Consider the following 20717-nt stretch of genomic DNA (forward strand, 5'->3'; position numbering starts at 1 on the left):
CCATCTTTTTTTTATAAGCTTTGCAGCTTTTATATATATTTTATTCATTGTGTTTAAGAGATGCAGGTGTAAATAAGGCCAGTGGCAGGAAACTGTTGGTTCCAAAAACTTACTGGAATAATAATATCAAAAAGTAGAGTAGGAAAAAAATGCTCGAAGTGGATTTCTCCAATATTCTCAACCCAGTGCAAAATCATCTGAGTACAGTCAGTTTTAAAAAGTCTGTTAATGCTGTTCTGACTTAAAAGATGATAACTTAAAGGTGAAGTCTGTCAATAAAGGGAGAAAACTAATAGGTAGTAGTCAAAAAACAAAGGAAAAAAATGAATTATGTCCTTGCTAATGATACTCCCTAATTAGATCTCCCTAATGGATGGGTAGAATAATCTATTTAATTGTAACTATAGTTTGTGATAGATTACTGTGCCTTATTGCATTATGCCTCTGTAATGAAAGGACCAGCATTACTTTCGTAATAAATAAATTTTTCTCAGAATGTATTTTTCAATTTTCCCAATTTACTTATCGTGCATATACCAACTTGTGAAGTTTTTCCTTATTCTTCCTGATGGGACGGATCTTTTGATCCTTTGCTAGAAAGAGATATTGCCCCAGTTTCTCAGTTATGCAGCAAAGGTTTTGGCCTCGTGTATTTTCAAGTCTGTGCTTCTATTTAATGATTTCTCCTTGACTGGCATGCCTTATGTTGAGATGTTCTTTATCTACAGCCTAATTAAACTAAATCATATATCATCTGTGTCTAGTTCAATTAAACTGAATTGGACAGATTGACCTCCTTAGCACTCTTCAAAGCACATTATTAGTCTGTACAGTCCCTTCAAGATATAGCTTGTTACCTCCTGAGACAGCACTTGCTGGCTGCTTGAAAAAAGTAAGGGAAAAAAATGCCAGCATGTGTGGAAATGAAATAAAAATGTCCATCTTTCCATTTAAAATAAAATTTCAATCTGAAGAAAATGGTAGAACCCCTGGGAAGATCCCTCAGGTGGAAAGGAGCAACCCAACTGTGGCACGAGCAGTGGTGGACACACTTCTTTAATGGGGAATTTCTACTCAGCTTTTACTCTTTTAGGTCTTTGCTTTAGGGTTTTCCTGGTTTGTTTTTTTTTTTTTTTTCCTAAGTAGGGTTAATGTTCTTGTTCCACAGCTGTGCTTTCCCTTCCTCCCTTTCCTCGGGGCTCCCCCAGAGTTTCTGCCCCGACCCTTCTCCCATCCCTGGGGGTCACTTTGGTGACACTTTGGTCAAATTGATTTACCCAATTTAAAGGTGATGGACATCATCTTCTCTGCTGCTGAAGTTTGTCCTCAGAGCTCTTTGGGCAGGTGGGGGGTCTCTTGTATCAGGTGTGAAAGGACCATCTGCCTGCAAACAATAAGCAAGGGTGCTCTCCCTAAAGACAGGATATTTTTCTTGGCCAGCAGGTGTGTTGCAGATGTATCATGACTTCCAAATACTCCATCTTTAATGCTTAAAATGATGTGAAAAACCAGGAAGTATTTAAGTATTTTCCAGGCAACTTTCCTAATGACAATTCACAGTGTTGAATTATTCCATTACATCTGGGCTTTAGGTGGTGTCTTAAGTTTTAGACCTCTTGGAGACATTTCTGGGCATCTCTTCTTGATTAGACAGAAGAAGATAAAACCAGTGAAGCCTGGGGACTGCCGACAGGTTTGGAAGTCATGACCTGCCTTCTCTGGCATTGACAGTGAGATGTAAGAGTTCTTTTCTTCTCTGTCTAAGTTGAACTAGGATTTTTGATTCTTCTGCTATGATTAAAAGGATTTCCCTTGACTGGGCATGGATATTTTCCTGAAGTCCACTTCAGTGTTTGTTTGCTCTCTTTAATTAGGTTTTTAACACAATCATTTCACCTTACCCTCCTGAGCCCTAATTCTCATCTCATCCTGAATGACAGATCAGGAACTCATTTTTAATACAAACCCACCATTTTTCCCTTCTCTGTGCCTGCAGATGGTGTTTCATTTCTTGCTGGAAGTGCTCTCTGCAGAACATGCTGCCAAAGTGTCTTCATTAACTGGCTGCCAGAAGTTTTGAGCAGTTGACCACCTTTCCTTCAGATGATAAAATCATTTTGTCTGGCAAATCTTTTAGATTTTTCAGTGGCCTTCAGAGTCCCTTTTTATCTCTCCTTGGAAGAGTGAGAACTGCAATGTGCTACAGGTCTTGTCAACAGGAAAGAATTTCCTGAGATTCTGATAATAATATTCATAGTTCATGCAGGAAAGCGAGGTAAATGTAGAAAAGACAGTGAAATTTTATATTCTTCAGATGGATTTGTTGTAAATAACTGTTCATCAGATTGAAATAACTGTCATTCTGAAGCAAACATCTCTTTAAGAGCATGGTTAAGGCTGAAGCACTTTGTGACCTGTCCTGCTTTCCTTTGAGTTTTCCTTTGGGATATTCACAGCCCTGACCTTGTATGAACTTGCTGGATCCAGAATATCCTCTGTGATTATATCCTGAGGTGCTGAGACTGTACAACAGTATTCCACAATTTTCTTTAAAACTTATTTTAATGACCTTTTAAAAGAAATTGAATTATTCTGCAGAAAAGAAAAATTCTTTTTGTGAAGGGAACAACAGAGAAGAAAATCAGTAATTTTTGTTTGGGTTATTTGGGTGATTCAGTGAAGGCTGAGGGAGCATCTGTTAAGCAACTTAAAATTTGAGACTTAGCTACAAAATTCTGGAATAGAGAGGAAAACTTAATTCCAATATAAATATATAAGATGAAAATTTACTAAAGCTTGATGTTACTGTGCGTAAATTGAGTTTGAATTCATTAAGAACTTAGAAACAATCAAGTCAGTGATGAAACATCAGCAAATGCAAAAGCAGCCTTTTAATATTAGCCCGGGTTTTGTTGAGCTTGCACTCAAATGAGTCCTGCCTTGGCCTGCAGTGACCTGGAGACAATTCCCAATCTCCTGACCTCAAATCCATCCTACACCTCTCCTGCTGCAGAGTTCTCTGTAGCTCTCTTTGCCCTCACAGAGCACTGTGAAAATAAAAGGTCTTTGCTTCTCATCTTCAGGAAATGGTTACGTGCATAACATTTTCCATTTGGAGATTGGGAGGGCAAGTTTTCTAATCAAGAAGAAACTCAATCCCTTCCTTTACAAGGGCTCCATTTGGGTTATTAAAGTGAGATTTTTCAGGCATTTATTTTAAGGCCGTGTGAGAAGATTGTAGCTCTGAAAGATATTGAATATTTAAAATGAGTGTTCTAAGAACTCCTGAATTCTCAAGGGACAGATTAATAGCTTCAAGCTAAAATATTTCAAAATAAAAAAAAAAAAAGTTATATTCCAATGAGTTTTTTGCCTCCTTAAAATAACCCAGCTGTGAAACTGGAAGTATGTGGTACTAAGTGTTCTTTGTTCAGAGTTTAAAAATAATTCAAAACCCCAGGGATCTGGGAGCAGATGTCTGCTTCAGGAATCATAAAGTCCCAACAAAGAGAGGGTCTCATTGTCAGCACACTGATTCCAGATTCGTGTGGCACCCGTTTATTGACAGAAAAGTTCCTTCTTCCTCTGGTTAAAGCTTGGTTTTCAGGGATCAGGGGTTTGGTGGTGGTTTTTATAACGTGTTCACTGCTCCAGCCTGATCCGGCGTTCTCAGACGGGTCATGGAATGGTTTGGGTTGGAAAGGACAGGCTTTGCTGGGTGGGAGTGGAGGTTCTCCCACGGGAGCAGAGGAGATGTCCCCTGCCTGGGGATGGATCCAGGGAACATTGGTTTGCTGGCTGAGGATGTGTCGGATTTGCTGTTGGCTTGGGGGGCACTGAGGATGGTCATTGCCTCACGTGATGTTGGTCTTTGGGAGCCTGATCCAGGCCCACATTCCCTGGATGTGTTGTCTATACCCTGTAGCACAATGTAAAGAGCTTAATAACCCTCCTCCTGTGCCCCTTGGTGCGACATCTCTGATTTTCTGCCTAATTTTCCTGTCTCTTACTTCTGTTCTTTGTTCCTCTGCCATATCTTTCCCCAAACAATCCCATCACATTCAGTGTCTCCAGGCAGATCTGCCCCTCTTTGAACTGAGGAATTCCCTTTCCAATCAGTGCTGCCATTTGATCCTGCAGTTTCCAAAACAAATTACCATTTTCTTGGATTGACTCCTTATTCTAAACTCTCCATTTCATGATGCTCTGGGGGATGGGGGGTAAACTGGTAATATTTGAACACAAATACGTGGTTTATCAAGGTTTATAGAAAGCTTTAGGGTAAGGATTTCTGTTTCTTTTTCATTAGCACCAGACTAATTAATACTTCCCTGTAGTGTTTTTCATCCACAGCTTTTGTCATTGTTCATTTTTTAACCTGCAGTTTATGTAAAGTCAGTTATAATTGTATACATTATTCCCTGGAGAGCAGGTTTTTCAACGTGTAATCTTAGTTTAGAAGCATTCAGCATTCACATTTTGGGCATTATTTCAGTCTGTGCGTTCAACATTTCTTTATTTAACAGAGAAAACTTTGATTTAAAGAAGTATTTGCCTGATTCACAGTGTCTCCGATTAGACAGACATGAGAATGTTATTCTATTGGGTTTAATATAGTTTCTTAGTACAGACATGAGGCAGGCTGAAAATAAACTATTACTTAATTGTGTTAAATTAAAGATATATAATTTTTGGGGAGTGGAAAAAAAACCCCTGTTTTTAAACTCTTCCTAATTTAGGCCTTCAAATGTGTTCCTGTTAAAAAAAGTCCCCCAAGGTTACACATTTTAGGAGACACTGGAGCATACCTGTGCTGCTGAGTGAGTGTTGGGGTTGAACCTCCTGCTCTCTGCCAGATTGAAAAAAATATTAAATGTTCAGGTCAATAAGAAGGTTGAACTGCATCTGGAGCAGAAGTCATACCTTAATAGTATATATATTGACAGAGCAGCTGGTAGTTAAAGGAAAAATGATTGGCTAAAGTCCCATGTGCAGTTTTAAATCTGTGCTTTGTTCACCTCTGTCCCCATCCATAGATCAGGAGCACAGACAGTGAGATCCAGCTGAAACCCTGCCTGGAGATGGAGTAACCACCTCAAATGTAATATGAAAAAACAATGCACAGCTCTGGGACTTTAAGTTAATATTTCTCCATCAGAAGAACTGCTTGAATTTTACTTATGGAGCGTTTGGGAATTGTTCTTTTGGCAGGGATTGGTTGGATGAGATTTCAGGTATTTTTTTCTTGTATATAATGCAGTGTCCTACAAAAAGTAATAAGGAGAGAGGAGAAAATCTGACTCGTGATATCTGTATTTAGTCTGTGAAATAAGTGGCTCAGTGGTGGTAGTTGCACAGATAAATGTCATATTTAATCCAACCTGTTGTAATTCTTTTCCTCTTAGTCATAGACAGGTCCTGGTTCACTGATAGGGGACAGTTCCACAATGTAAAAATCTCTGGACAATAGTTCAGTGCCTTCCAAATGAAATTGTTTTGTTATGGATTTAAAAAAAAAAGGAGGTGGGAGACCTTTATTTTGAGCTTTTTTGATTTATTTTTGAGCTTCTAGAACAGTGATTAATTGCAAAATCTTCCAGAAAAACCCCTGGGTGTGCCAGTGTAGGTTCTGCCCTGGGAATGTGACGTGGCCTGTCAAAAAGCAGGTTTGCTGTGACCTTTGAGACTGCCCAGACGACTCTGGGAAAGGTTTCCACTGTGTCTGGCACTGACTAATAAGTTAACTGGGTTGTGATGAACTCCCTTGTGCTGCTTCCTGTAGGACAAATTATTTTGCTGCTTGACAGGGCTCAAAATCTACTCTTATTTCAAAAGAACTTTTGGATAAAAATGAAATTCCTGTGGTAATAAAACATGTCTAAAAGCTTTAATAGATTTTTACCAACAGATCGTATAAAAAAGGGATGAGAATGTGCCCGTATAAGGAAAATGCTGCAGTGGTTTCAGGTGCTGCCCCATTATAAATAATAACCATAAATAATAATGCTGTACTTATACTTCAGGTACTTAAACTTTTATTAATGTCTGATAGGAGCTTTCCCCTGAATGTTGCATTCCTGTTGCAGAGTAGCCTTATTTGTTTTGCCTGACGTGAAATATGTAAGAAATGAAAACGGTAGAACAAGACCATGCTCTGTCACACTTAAAGGGGCCGTGGGAGTTGAATGGAATGAGACTTGATAAATTAATGATGCAAAGTGCTGAAGGAAAATATAGAGAAGTGATGAATGTAAGTAGAGAGGTGCCAATCTCTGATCCTGTGATTGATGAGCCAGGCACACGGATAATGGCAGGAACTGTGGGCAAGTGAATGAATTTAAAACAGTTGGGCGAATTTGGGGCTAAAAGTATCGGTGGCTCCCAGAGACACATTTGTTTTGACCACTTTTAAAAACACGTTTAGGAAAGATAATATTATTTTCTAAATATTGAGCACGTCATGTAAAAACAAAAACATTTGTTTTTACATTGTAACCTCTGTGTTATATTTTACTGCAAGTTTAATTTGACTTTTCTAACTTATTGTGAAACTAAATTTTTGTTTGAACTCAGGCTGATGTAGTTTCCGGGTTTCAATTCATTGTTTCTTAAATAATGTATTTTTACAGATTTCTGTGCCAGGTTCAGTGAGTCACAGTCAGCTCTGGGGTTTCCTGTGGTTTGGAATTCTGTCACCTTGCTCCCAGTAACCCAGGGCAGGTTGTTTAATGCTAAATGGGACGCTGTTGCAATGCTGTGTCCACTGGGGGAGAGTCTTAAGGCACAGCAATAAAGGAATGGGCAAAAGTGCAGGAAAAGTCTTCCTGGCTTGGGAGTTGAATTGGATTTTGCTTTGATTGCCTGTCAGAATAAGCCCTTGTTACAGTGGATCAGAGCCTTTTGCCTCGTCCCCAGGACACAGGGGGGTTGGTGCTGCTCCCAGTGACAGCTGGAACGATTGTTGTTGGTATTCCTGGCACATTAGAAGGAACTTTTCCTTTCACGGACCTGATCTCCTCTGAGACTTGTGTTTCTATCATTTTCTTGTAACGAAGGGATGTTCCACATTCCCAGGTAACTCCTTTGAATCACATCTCCAAAGTGTGGCCTTTCCTTTCCCAGCAGCTGATTTGCAGGAAGTGGTTAAACAGTTCATCCTGAGCAGCTCCAGCACTGCAGTGCAGGCAGAGCAAGTGTCATTCATGAGGCAGGATCTGTGTATGTAAAACACTGATTTGTGCCTGAGGGCTGAACTGAGCTTTGCCCTTCTATAGGTTCTGTCCCACATTATTTATTTGTCTGGAATTAATCCGAAGGGTGGGAGGTGCAAAGTCAGCGACCAGTTTTGGCTTCAAAAATGGTCAAATTCCTGCAGCACTTGCAAGGGCTGAGTCTGCTGGAGCAGACAAGTGCTTTGTCATCGTCCCTGTGACTGTTTCAAGGCGTTAGAGCTGGTCATAAATCCCATAAAGGGCAAGGTAGGGAGTTCCAGCTAAAATCTAACTGGCATTAGCACTCAGGTGTGATCTTGACTGAACAGAAATGTGCAGACTATAGGAAAGAGGTTAAGATGTTCACTGTAGCAAGGGGGAAAAATAAGATATTTTATTTTTGTAATTTTTTAAAATTTTTTCTGTTGTTACAACCCCTCCATGAATTTGATGGACGTGCCATGGATCTGATCAGGATTGTGGCAGTCACAGGAGGCTCAGTCCTACATCTTGGCATGTTCTGTCCTCTCCACTTCCTGAAGGAATGATTTATCTCTTATCAAGAGATACTCAATGTTAGTCTTGGATCAGAGGGACTGCAGGACATTTTGCACCATAACTGTAGCTCTGTTGTGCAAGGCATGCAATCCATGGGATAATAGGAAGAAAAACACTCTGCCTGCTTGATGCAGGACATGGTTATTTTTTTTTTTTAACAGATAAAGCCTTCAGTGCAAACCTGAAATTCATCCCTTCATGTATTTTTTTATCAAAAGCCAAAGGCCCAGTGAGGAACAATGTGGGAAATGTATTTTTTCCTCAGTATGAAATTCTCAATATCAGCTGTAACAGAAGGATTTATGTGAGCATTAAGCCACGTCATGCTAATTGCATTATGTTGCCATCTAATAACTCAGATTATGTACATCGTAAAAGTATTATCTGGGACCGTTTGTTTTCTTTGAAATGTGAAAGTTCATCTGGAGGGCACGTGTTATTGTTTCCTTGGGTTTGTTTCATTTAATGATGAGGAGACCTTTTCTGTGATGAAGTGAGTCTTCTTAAGGACTCTTGAAGACACAATGTAATTTCTGGCTGCCAATTCATAGATGTTTGCTCTGCATTTCAGTTTTTCCATGTTGTGCACACGGGGTAGTCAATTATGGAGGGATTTTTCTCCCGGGTTTTTATATTTAGATTTACCTTCAACTGAAGAAATACCTTGACTTTATTCCAGTTTCTTCCTGGTAGGCTGTGAATGTCCAAAATGTTGCCAGGGTGGCCACCACAGAAGGAAAGATGGACATCTGAGTGACAGCAGGAATGTTCATGTGACCCCATCACCAGTTCTAGCAAAACTGATTTGCAAAGATTGGGGTTTTTCCCATCCTTTGCTCCTCATGTCAGTCTTCTACATGTTTGTCACGTCAGATTTTTTTTTTCAGCAAGATTAATATTGTGCAACTCCATTTGTACCTGGGATTAATTTTAATAATTGTTTCGGATGCAGCCTTACAAAAGCTTTGCGGGCTGTGCTAGAAAAAGCCTCTGTTAATCTGTATATTGGGATTAGAGAGGAAGAGCAGTTTCTTTTCTTCTTCTTTTAAAAAATTACATCACTTGCAGATGAGGAAAAATGCACTTATTCTGCTGCTATACATGCAAGCAATTTTCCAGAATGCTGCTCTGTAATCCTGATGAACACTGCTCTGTAATACCTTTTAGGAATACAACAGAAGGTCTTTCCAGTTTTTTCTTTCCTCCGTGGAAATATCAACCTGCAGAGCTCCCAGCTAAAGACTGACTCTAAGAGGTACATGATACAATGAGCAGACAAGTGCCCATCCTGACTTGCCTCGTGTTGGCAAATTAATTACAGCTGTAATTACAGATGTCATTGCAGGGACTCTCAGGACGTGTTTGGTGACTGAATCTTAAATAAAAAAAAACTCAAAAACCAGGATAGAGCCAAAATGGCACAACTTTTCCCCTTTGTTAAAAAAATGAAGAAAATGTTAAAAAAAAAAAAAAGAAGCTACTTATTTTTTACTCTTTTTATTAAATTTAAAGCTTTTTATTTCTTTTTTCACTCTTTTTTTACCTGTTGCTCTTGCATATACATTTTCCATGTAAAATAGAACTGGTAGCACTCAGGAGGATGAACTTTGTCAGTGATGGACGGCATGCACAGCAGCATTTAGGACACCATTTATTTCCCCTGGCTGGGACCTCTCATGCCAGAGAGGAGGAAGAGGAATGTGCCCTGAAGGGTCTTCCTTGACCTGTAAACTCAAGAACTGTTCCAATCAGAGTTGTTGGAAATTTTGGCCTTGGTTCATGTTCCCAATTCCATTTATTTGTAGAGGTTCATGGTGCCCTGGTGTAGGTGTTCAGTGCTGAGGTTTGTTCTCACCCACAAGTGATTCTTGAGAAATAAAAAGTCAGAGTCTAAACTCGCCTTCCCTTTGTTGGAAGCACTCTGCCAGCAAAGGGCTTCTGTGCAGGCATCCTCCCAAAGCCACAGCCTTCAGTGGAATCTGGGAAGCTCCTCTGCCATCAACAGCCTCGAGAAAAACACTCTCATTAAAGAAGGAGATGGAAAAAGGCTTATTACTGGAACTTCTGTCTGTGGGTTGGTCTCGAGGCTGGAGGAGGATGTTGCACTGTCACTAAATGGTTCGGTGAAGCCTTTCTGTATTTCCTTTTTCCTCCTTTGAACAGTGCACAGTTAATTGCCAGACATTAAATATTCATCGATTTTATTATTCATTGCTAAATGCTGTGAGGACCTTTCCTGATGCTGTGAAGCAGCTGAGGCTCCTTCAGCCTCCGGAGCAACACAGCAACGGCAGCCGTGAGGAAATCCTTCTTCCAGGGCTTCCAGCCCTGGTGTGATTACAACAGTCCTTATTGCGTTCACATTTTTGATTAGAAAACCTCAAAAGGGTCACATTCTGCCCAAGGGACAGCAGATTTGTGTCAGTTCTTATTTTTAATCTGAGTGTGCTCTCAACTGTGGGAACAGCGAAACGCTTTTCTCCCTGATAGTAGCATCGGGTTTGGGGTTTAAAACACAAACAGAGCTGCCAAAAGCTGGCAAATCAGGAGGCTCTGCTAAAAGCCTGTCATTCTCTCAGAGGTTTACTGGGTGCTGTTAACTTTTTCTTCAAGTTTCAGTATTGTTTTCTGAGTTTTTAACCAGCTAATAAATAGCAACTGCTACAACGCCATGGAAAAATGTTATGGACTAGACAGCTTGTCTGGGATCTCTGCCATTGTAAGGTCAGGACTTGAGTACAAAACCTAATGTCAGAGCATCTTGCACATCCCCTCTTAGCTGCCTATTTATATTTTACTCAGAGGAATAGGGCTAGTGACTTTTTCCAGAGAGAAGATACTGAATTTGCTGTAGAAAAGATACCAAATGTCCTATAAATACTAACAAGTCTGATGCCTGTATTCCTTGGTCTGCAAAATCTAATGTGCTTGAGTTACTTTTCTGAAGAAGGGTTATTTAGACATATGGAAAAAACATCTGTTCAATGCAGAAATAAATAGTGTTTCAGTGGTTATACAATGTAAAAGATCATTCAAGGACTCTGTGCCTGAGTATCCTCCATGGTGGGATCCTGGCTATGATTTATTGAGAGCAGTGTTTTTCACACCAAGGTGTGGATTTGGAGATAAATATATTTGAAGGAAATCCTGCAGTCATTTATAGTATTCATATGTGCAATCATTCCATGGGATTTTTTGTCTCTGGAGAGCAAACTTCTGCCTGTTTTGTGAAATATCTGCCTGGTTTATAGGTTGGAATTTGGTACTTCTGAAATGACAGAACTGAGATGAAGAACAGAAATGAGACAGTCGGTTTAAATTATGCATATTTTACCCTCCTTCCTGCCTTTTTCTCGGTGCTTAACCAATGTATAAAATATCAGGCAATAATGAATTATTCAGTGAGTAACTTTAAAGGCAATTTGCTTGGGTGTTGCAAATTCTTGTCTGTCTCTAATAAAGTTTGTCAAATGGGGAGCAGCAGGACAGCCCACAGGTTCTTGTGCGAGGGAGCGGCTGAGCTGTGAAATTCTGACTGATTTTGAAGCAAAAATTCCTCAGAGTTTTCAAAAATCGGTGATTTTCTGCTCAGTTCAGCACAATTTTGCCACAGTTATACCAGAATAAACAAATGAGTCATTTTGTAATGGACGGGAAAATTTTTAAATGCGTTTGTTATCTTGGATGTGATTTACAGGTATCAGTGCAAGATTCCAGTGAAGTGTGCCCAAAAACACAAAGATGCACATGCCAGTTTTTAACTTGAACTAAAGGTAAAGGAGAGAAGCAGAGCTCTGGGGTGTGTATCGTAGGATATTCCATTATTCTGTGTAATTCCTTGGGACAGACCAACCTCTCCTTGGATTTCCTTTTCGCTGTGAGGGAACACCCTCCCGCAGGGCTCGGCTTCCACAAACAAATCTGTACAGTAGTTAGTGGGGTTGGCTGCAGATTTTGAACCATATGCTGCTGTATATATGGATATTGCATGTTCCTGTTTGGTAGCAATACATCCAGACATAGAAGTGTCTTTCCTGGGAAGTGTGCTGGAGCGTGCAGCTGCTGCTGTGGGAGGTGGGGAGAAGAGAAGGTGCTGCCTAAATAGGTGCAGAAGGGTTTAGTGAGAACAAGTAAGGTGTGCCTTTATAAATTGGTGGGTTCCTCACCATTTTAGAGGGGAAAACGGAGGTGTGGGAAATGTAAACCAGTTATTATTCAGGGCCTTGCATATTGAATTAGCTCAGAGGAAGAGCAGCAGCTCAGCAAACTGCCTCCCTTCTCCGCGCTCGTAGCGCCGCTGCTCCTTCGCTCGGGGATTTTTTTGGCAAATCAACTCACGGTTCTGTGCTCAAACCTATCACTTCATACGTTGTCAAGACCTTTGTTCAAACCACCTTAGACAGAACTAACTGAGGGCAGGTTTGGCTCTGCAAATAAGAGCTTGAGTTCGTTGGGTTTTGGCTTCTGTCAGCACTCAGCAAGTTTGGGGTCACCAAGAGGCTTTTTGAAGCCTTGAAGTGCCAACAGTGAACTCGACTTCGGGCTGTAATTGCTTCTGAAAGGGTGTCTGGAGCCATTCCTGCTTCCCCCTTATTCTTGGATAAATATGTACCACTTCTCTGTATGAACAGCAAATGTTCATACAGAGACAGCTCAAATGCTCAAATGACAGCAGATGTTGGATTGCTTGACCTGATACCTCTGCCCTTGGGGTCGCTGCTCTTACAGGGAAATGGGGCATTTCAGGTGAAGTTGCTTTTCAGCCTTTCTCATTCCATTTTCCCTTTCAGTGACTGAAAGAAAGGATATTATGAACTCCAGCTGAGGGTAATGGGGGGAAAAAATAAGTAATATCATGTCTAGCATGAGCAAGTTGGCCAGTAATGAAATATTTTGAAATATTTAAGAACTCATGAGGAGGTATTGTACAGAAATATATTTAAATATTTAGGAACTGATGAGGAACTATTGTTATGTTAATGTAAAATAATTCTCTTGCAACCTGCTGTCACACAGTGACAACAGACAACATTACCTGTTGGTGTTAAATCCTTTATTGCATTAATGATGCACTGCACCCACCCACATTGCAGCTCCTTTGGGAAGCACAGAAACTACAATGTAACTGCAATCCTGAACAATTCACCATATTGTACCTCTCAATATCAATACTTTCCTATACAGCAGGAATTTGTTAAAATTACTTTTTCCAGCTGATCTGTTTAAACTCTATATTTTAATAGGCATTCAAGGTGTAAAGGATGCTCTGTGTCGAAAAGTGCATCTTCAAGAAATTAATTAACAAATGGCAAAATAATAAGACTAATAAATTAGGGTTTTTAAGCAAGCCATATGCAGCTGTGTCTCTCTAGTACTTCTTTTGAATCCAGATCCCTGGACTTTGTCTTTATTGAAATGATTTCCACGTGGTAATGTGATGTTAAGTTGTGTCTGAAACAAAATCTTTCTCCGTTTCTCCTGCTCGTGAATCATTTTCTAACAGGATCTTTTGTTTATGCACTTTGCGTAATTATCCTGCAGTTTCTTCATTAAAAAAGAATGAAGGAAAAACAGCCAGTAAACACCAAGTCCCTTCCGAATTTATCTGTCTTTCTAGTAATTAGGAAATTACAAATCCCTGGGAGTACAGTCGTGCAGATCTTCTTTCTCCCTTTGCCAACTCAATCAGTTCTATTCTATACAAGAAGAACAGGAACAAAAGGCAGCAATCAAAAGCAGTTTATTCAATGACCACCTGTTTCTTTTAATTAAAAATAATAATTTACTGTGAATTCCAGGAGGGGACTGAAAAACTGGCCTTTGAATCATTTTTGAACCGTGTTCAAGTTGTCCTCTTTCTATACAAATGTAGAGTTGATTGAAATTTGTTAGTTTTAATTAAATACAATTTTTTTCTGTTTGTGAACCCTCTTAACTCTTTTCAGAGCAATAAGGAATAGAAGTGGTCTTAGTAACAGCAACGGGAAAAGAGATTTTTGTTGTTATTTTTAGCTGGGTTGTCACTTGTTATCATGAAAGGCTTTTCTTCTACAGCACTTCAGAGTCAGTCTTCAATTCTGAATGTCATTCCTACCCCTGAACCCGGGCAGGAATGGGCTGTATTTTGGCCTTGCTGTAGTGCAGCTGCTTCCAGAGGTGCTGCTGCAGGTCTGCCAGGAGCACAGCAGTGTTTGCACAGCAGTGTGTGCAGGAGCTCAGGGCTCCTTCCCTCCCTTATCTCTGAAATCCAGCATGGATTAGAGCCCATCTCTTCTCTCCTCCCTTGCATCCTTGTTGGACAGCCTTAAAGACTAATGTACATAGGTTTTATTACCTGTATTTTTCCTTAGTCTTCATTTTCTTATCCCACCACTCCCTTACACTGCTGTTGTGGAGCTGAATAAACTCCACTTCTGCTCTGAACACCTACCACTGTGTTAGGTTTCCCATCCTGCAGATGTCAGTGCATTGAATGAATGAATGAATGAATTCTTTGTCCAAATTATTCCTTTGAGTCATTCCAAACAAACACTGACACTCCAAATCCTGCCTGGAGGTAGGATTCCTGGAAAGAGTCCGTGTGTGATTTCGCATCCTGGTCATGTCATTCCTCTCCTCCTCCGCTGCAGGAAGGAGCTCTTAGGAGCCATATCTCAACCTGCAGGAGATGTTTTCTGGGTGCTTGGCAGGTAGATTTGGAGCTCCATGGAATCTTGCTGGGGAGGAGTAACCCCATGACCATCTGCAAAACCCAACTGCTCTGTAGTGGGCCCTGCTTTGAGCCAGGTTTGGGCTCGGGGGTCTCAGAGGTCCCATCCACCCTCAGCCCCCCTGTGATATTTTTGATTCTTCAGCCAGTAGAAGTCTTATCTTTAATTCTACTTCCCTATGCTGTGGCTGTGAGAGGTGAAATATCAAACAAGCTTTAAGCCATTGATAATTTGTTTTTAAAAAGTGATATTGTCCTAATCATTCCCAAGAGTCTCAGATTGCCTTTGCTTTCAGTCTCCTTCAGCCAGGGAAGAACAAAGCTGGTGACCAGTTCCACGAGGAGTTTTGACTGTTCTTGCTCCTGAGCTCTGATCACAGGAACCATATTTTAAGCCCTGGAAGTTATTTCCAGTAGAAGCATTTGGCCCCTTGGCTCTTGCAGCTCCTCGAGGTTGAAGCTGCTTTCTCAAATTAAGGTGCCAAGCAAATAAGTCACCAACCAATAGTTTTGTTATCTCAGTAGGAAAATAAACAGCAAACAGAAGAAAGTGTCTCAAACAGACATGGGTCTGAGTGGGGTCCTGGATATTGTGGTTGCTGCTTGGAAGGTGTTTAGAAAAGCTGGATTCTGGAGACTTTCATAACTGAAACAGAAATTTGCCCAAGGAGAGCGTGGGATGAATGTGGGATTTGGCTCTGTGGAGAGAAAACCACGCTTGGTTCTTCTTAAATATGTTTTATTAACTTGATATTTGCTTGGGGAAGTCAGACCTATTTTAAGTGAAATATGTGCGGTACAAATTGCAGCGGTTTCATTGATCTGCTGGAGCAGAGTTCCTTACAATCCATATTTTAAAGACATTTGGAGGGGGGACAGAGAAAGATGTAGGATTCAGTGTTTCTGTCACAGTAGGAAATGTCTAAAGGCTGAGTATTAAAGTGAGGAAAACACCTGCCAGTCTCCTGGGGCTGGTGAGGAGGAACAGTGAGATCATATCTCTTGTAACAATTTGGATTTTTTTTGCATATATGGAATGTATGGTCACCCTTGTTTTCAACAGAAACACGAGCAGTACCACAGTTCATGCTACTGAGGCTTAGGAATTTTATTTTTTTCTTTCGTCTAAGTGAAGTAATTTGGATATTTTAAGGGTTTTTTCCCCCGTACAACTTTTAACCTAAGAACTAAATAAAAGCTCATCCAGTCCCACCCCCTACCACGGGCAGGGACACCTTCCACTAGCCCAGGTTGCTCCAAGCCCCATCCAACCTGGCTTTGAACACTTGCAGGGATGGGGCAGCCACAGCTTCTCTGGGCAACCTGTGCCAGGGCCTCCCCCCCTCCCAGGGAAGAATTTCTTCCCAATATCCCATCCAACCCTGGCCTCTGGCAGTGGGAAGCCATTCCCTGTGTCCTGTCCCTCCATCCCTTGTCCAAAGTCCCTCTCCAGCTCTCTTGGAGCCTCTTTAGGCACTGAAAAGGCTCTAAGATCTCCCTGGAGCCTTTTCTTCTCCAGGTGAGCACCCCCAACTCTCCCAGCCTGGCTCCAGAGCAGAGGGGCTCCAACCCTCGGAGCATCTCCGTGGCCTCCTCTGGGCTTGTTCCAGCATCTCCACATCCTTCTACTGTTGGACCCTAGAGCTGGAGGCAGCTCTGCAGGTGGGGTCTCTCCTGAGGGGGGCTGAGGGGCAGAATCCTCCCTTCCCTGCTGCCCACACTGTGGGATCAGCCCAGGACAAGGTGGATCCATGTTCCTGGGGACACAGCTGGAGACACCATCAAGTTGTATATTTTGAAAAGACAAGGGATGATATGATGTGCTTGGAATGTAAAATCTCCACTGGTGCAACAGCACCCAAAGTGGGGTTTTTTGCTTATTTTATACTTAAAAGCAAGATGGTGATTTAATGCCTGCAAAATGATAGCAAGTTCAGTGTTGCTATCAAGGGGAATAAAATCCTAATCAAAAGGGAGCTCTTAGAATGAATTCCGAAATGCAGTGCTCATAAGCTGGTCTGTGATGTGTTAAAGCACAGTTTGACATGTGCTGCTGGTTAACCAGGAGCTTTCAATTATTGCACCCCCCTGCCTTTGAGCCACAAAAATGATGGAATGGCTCCTCGCAGGGGGGTGCTTTCCATGGCTCTCCAATAAAGGGAATGGATTCGTTCGTGCTAAACAAAGGCAGGAGCAGGGGTGGTGGCAGTGCTGCTGCAGTGGGCAGGACAGAGCTCGGTGGCAGTAGACAGAGGGACAAACATGTGGTTTGGGGAGATGCCTCCGTGTTCTTCTGCTTCCCTCTGCTGGAGTGCAGCAGGATTCCTGCCTGGATTCCTGCCTGGATTCCTGCCTGGATTCCTGCCCGGCTCCAGGAACTCCTTCGAGCAGACCCAAAGCTGGCTTGGCTGGGGGAGCCACTTCTGCAAACTCATGATTTATGTTTTTTAAAGGTTTCTGCTCCGTTTTTGGTGGTAGTTCCACCTCGTGCAGCCCAGATCTCCTGCTCACTGGGACTCTGGGCCTGCCCCTCTCTGTGCAATCTTGTCTCTGCTTTGAGATTAATGAATAATATTCTGATTTTTTGAGAGCTGTGTGGGCTGCAGATACCCAGTTGCTGTTCATCTTTAAAGGGATGCTGCACCCATATATGTCATTACAGGCTCTGAAAGCCAGCCTGTTCTAAAGTAGTGGAATTGCAGAGCACTGGCCAGATTTTTGCCAGTTTAAGGGTTTTTCAAAGACAAATATTTAAACGTCACTACTATTGATTGCCCAGTTTCCTTTCCCATTTAATTATGCTGTACTGCGTTCAGTTCTACTTACCAAAATGGGGGATTGTCTTAACATAGCCCAGAATTCACTTTTTAGCATGAAAATAACATGAATTTTAATAGAGCACATCATTCATCACTGCTTAACAAGTGCTTTCCCATTGCTTTCCCATTGCCACTTTCCCCCTCCATAACTTTGACGGGTTTTGGAAGCAGAAGTGGGTTTTCCCTTTAGAGTTTCACAATTAATCTATGCCAAGTTTAGTGCAAAGTTCAATTCTCTTGCAAATAGCAGCCATTATTTGGCAGTTCATCTGTCATATCCTGGCTTGGCTCCCTGTGTTTACTATGAAACGGGACTGCCAGCTCTGCTTTGGGAATTATTGAAAGTTTACATCGATGAAAAGGGCATATTTGAAGAAAATTTACGGGAGCTTTCCTTTAGCTCCATAGTTTTCCTTTAGCCAGAAAGTACTAAAGATGATCCTGTTTCCTCTATGATTCACATAAGTCCCTTAATGCATATTTAACACTGGGAAGTGTTAACAACTAATAAAATAATTGCTGTTAATGTAAGTAATTAGTACTGGCAATGTACTAATTATTATTAATATGATTGCTTGTAATTAAAATGCAAACTATAGATTCAAGGGTAGTTGTGAGTGCATGAAAAATCCCTGTTAATATAAGAATAAGATAAAAAGGTTTTATCATCTGTGATGGGTAGAAGTGATCTCTTGGCTTTCTCTAGATGGTCTCAGACTTGGTGGCAAAATAAAGTTGTCTTCTATACTTAAATTTACCAAAAAAAAATCAAAAAACATAGGACTGAAACAGAAAATAGGATTAAATACTGATGAAGAGTGCACTCTCTTATTTGTAGGTTTTAAATGTTTTTTAGGTTCTTCTATGTAGATGTATTAAAGGGATTTTGAAAGGGATATTCTACAAAGTTTCCAGTTCAGGAGTAGTTTTGGTACTGTTTTCCACTGTCCTGTTTATATTATGCTCTGCCTGGAATGACTTCATGCATAGAGAATAATAACTAATAATAGTCAGAACTTACTTGCTGCTCCTTAAAAAAATTAATTCATAATAAATTTTTCATTTGAAACATCCTACAGTAGGGACTTTCATATAGGGATAGAAAGGGGACATTCGTTACAGAAAGCAAATGATGATTCAAATTACATATAATGAATCGTGCAGGGCCAACTCCAAAGTTTGATTCAACTCGATTTATTTATTCCTGTGACTGTTTTTGTTTCATTTTGGAGTCACATTGAATTAGGCACAGGAGCACATGAGCTCGTGTTGCTTTGTGGTGAGAGCAGCAGAGCTGTCCTTACATGTCACAACGTTTTTTAGCCACACACCCCCCTGCTTAACTTAATTACATGGATATCCTGTTGTTTGGAGTGAAGTTATTTGGTAGTGTTATATCATTTCAGGACAATATACAGGCTCAATGTATTTAATAGACATTCACTATAATAATTTCCCCTCTGTATCATTTACTTTATACTCATAAATACCACTTACATCAGAGGTTAAACACAACTTTAAAACTCTGTTTATTCAGTGTCATTCTTGGAAGCTTTTGTCCTTCTCAGCCACAGATGTGCTTACCAGAGTAATGTTTAAGTGGGTATATTTATAAGGCAACAAGTCCCCTCCTGTCTTCTAAACAAAACAATTTAAGGAAGAATTCGCTTCCCAACTGTGGTTTAAATTCTTTGGAATCATATAGTCACAGAGCCATCAGAGAACCCTTTTGTAAAACAACGTTCCCATGACCCTGTGCCACGAGGCCCTTTGCTATATCTTTAATAAATAATGAAACAGATGTTCTGTGGAGCCCTGGATGTCACTCCATGTGGGTTAGCTGTGTTTACTAAATAAATACGGTTGTTAGCAGCTTGTATTTCATATCTCGGGCTGTGTAACAGGCAGAGCTATTGAAGTAGTCTCCATTTGAATTCCTAATGTAAAGTCTTTACTTGTTATCCTGGATGCTGTACAATTCCTTCCCGTGTAGTGAAAAAATAATGGTTATAGATTCATTGTAAAACTTGGAATCAGTATCGGAATGATTTCACATGCAGAATGCTCCCAAAACACAAAAAACCTTCACAAAGAATAAGATGGCAAAATATTAAAATATGAAGGCAAGATTTTGCCTTCTCATAGTCCTATTTTTATGCTAATTACTGTTAGAATTTCTCAGATTCCTTGAGAAAACACTTTTACTGGAGGAACCTCTGCCTTTTGAAGACAGAACCTCCAGGTTTTCCATCTTGGATTACATGCTGGGCTTTGCTTTTGATTGGCAGGTGAAGTTTAAAAATCAGTATATTTGTAAGACAGTTTAACAGTTCTTATCTAATATAAAGGCATATTAATACGAAATGTAATCAGAAGAAAAACATTTTCATGTCTCATTTTGCAGCTGTGTATTCGTTGAGGATGTTTTAGACCTGGCATTTCATGATTTCCGTGATCTTTCTGAAAATAATGTTAGCAAGGATTCATTTCAAACCCCAGTGTGTTTTCTAATGAAGAATTGCTGCTCTTCCCAACTCCTGATCAAGACTGGGCAGTGGTAGTTGTGACTAAAATACATTTGGGGCTGGAAATGGCCATCAGGGATATCAGGATGGAGAGGATGTGCACAGGACAGGGCTGTTGCCCCCTTTGAGCTCTGCACATCTCCAGCCTGGTGTGAGTGTAATGGGTGAACATACTGAATTTGTGATTTATTCCTTTTATATAAGTGTCTTGGTTTTCCAGAGAGGATCTCTACCCCTAGAGGAACAGCAAAATTCTTTCGATTTTTTATTTGAGCGTATTCCCTTTCACAGGTTCTAACTTAGGAAACATTTCCAAGCTGCTGGTGGCTAAAATGTCCTTTCTATAAGTTTCTCTGTTCAATAATCAGATGGGAACAGCATTGTCTGTAAAACATTTACTGCATGCCAAGTTAGAAGTTGTTCCCTTCCATTTACAGTGTAGATTATAAAGTTGCAGCATTTCGAGATGATCCCCTCTGTAAGATGCTGATTTTCCAGCCCTTTGACTGTGGTTCAGAACAGCCCATTAACAGTTATTTCCCTGCTGTATTTTGTGTGGTGACAAGGACACACTGTAATCAGACAGACGGTCTGTGACACTTCAGCCACGGGCTGAACACTGTCATTAAACTTTATGTACTTGTGCAGTCAGTAAGTGAAGTTTTAGTGCAGATAAATCATGGAACAAGGCTGTGTTCTCTGAGCTGACTCACTCTTACAACACCAAAGCAGAGGGAAATTAAGAACTGAGGCAGATGTGCCTGTGCCAATGCAGGTACCGCTCCGAGGGTCAGGAACAAGCTACACAATCAAATGTATTTTCCTGCAGCATAAGCTGCAGAGCTGGAAAGTTTTTGGTATTTGAGGTGATATATTAAAGGTGTGTCGCTGGTAT

At 40.7% G+C, this 20717-nt stretch overlaps 1 protein-coding gene across 1 annotated transcript in view; it reads left to right on the top strand.

The window, feature by feature from the left end:
- Positions 1-20717, top strand: part of LOC108495770 (protein kinase C alpha type-like) — a 78695-nt gene that overhangs the window by 11753 nt on the left and 46225 nt on the right. The window lies entirely within an intron of this gene.

Source organism: Lepidothrix coronata, unplaced genomic scaffold, assembly GCF_001604755.1.
Source record: "Lepidothrix coronata isolate B3197 unplaced genomic scaffold, Lepidothrix_coronata-1.0 Scaffold34, whole genome shotgun sequence".
Classification (NCBI taxonomy): domain Eukaryota; kingdom Metazoa; phylum Chordata; class Aves; order Passeriformes; family Pipridae; genus Lepidothrix; species Lepidothrix coronata.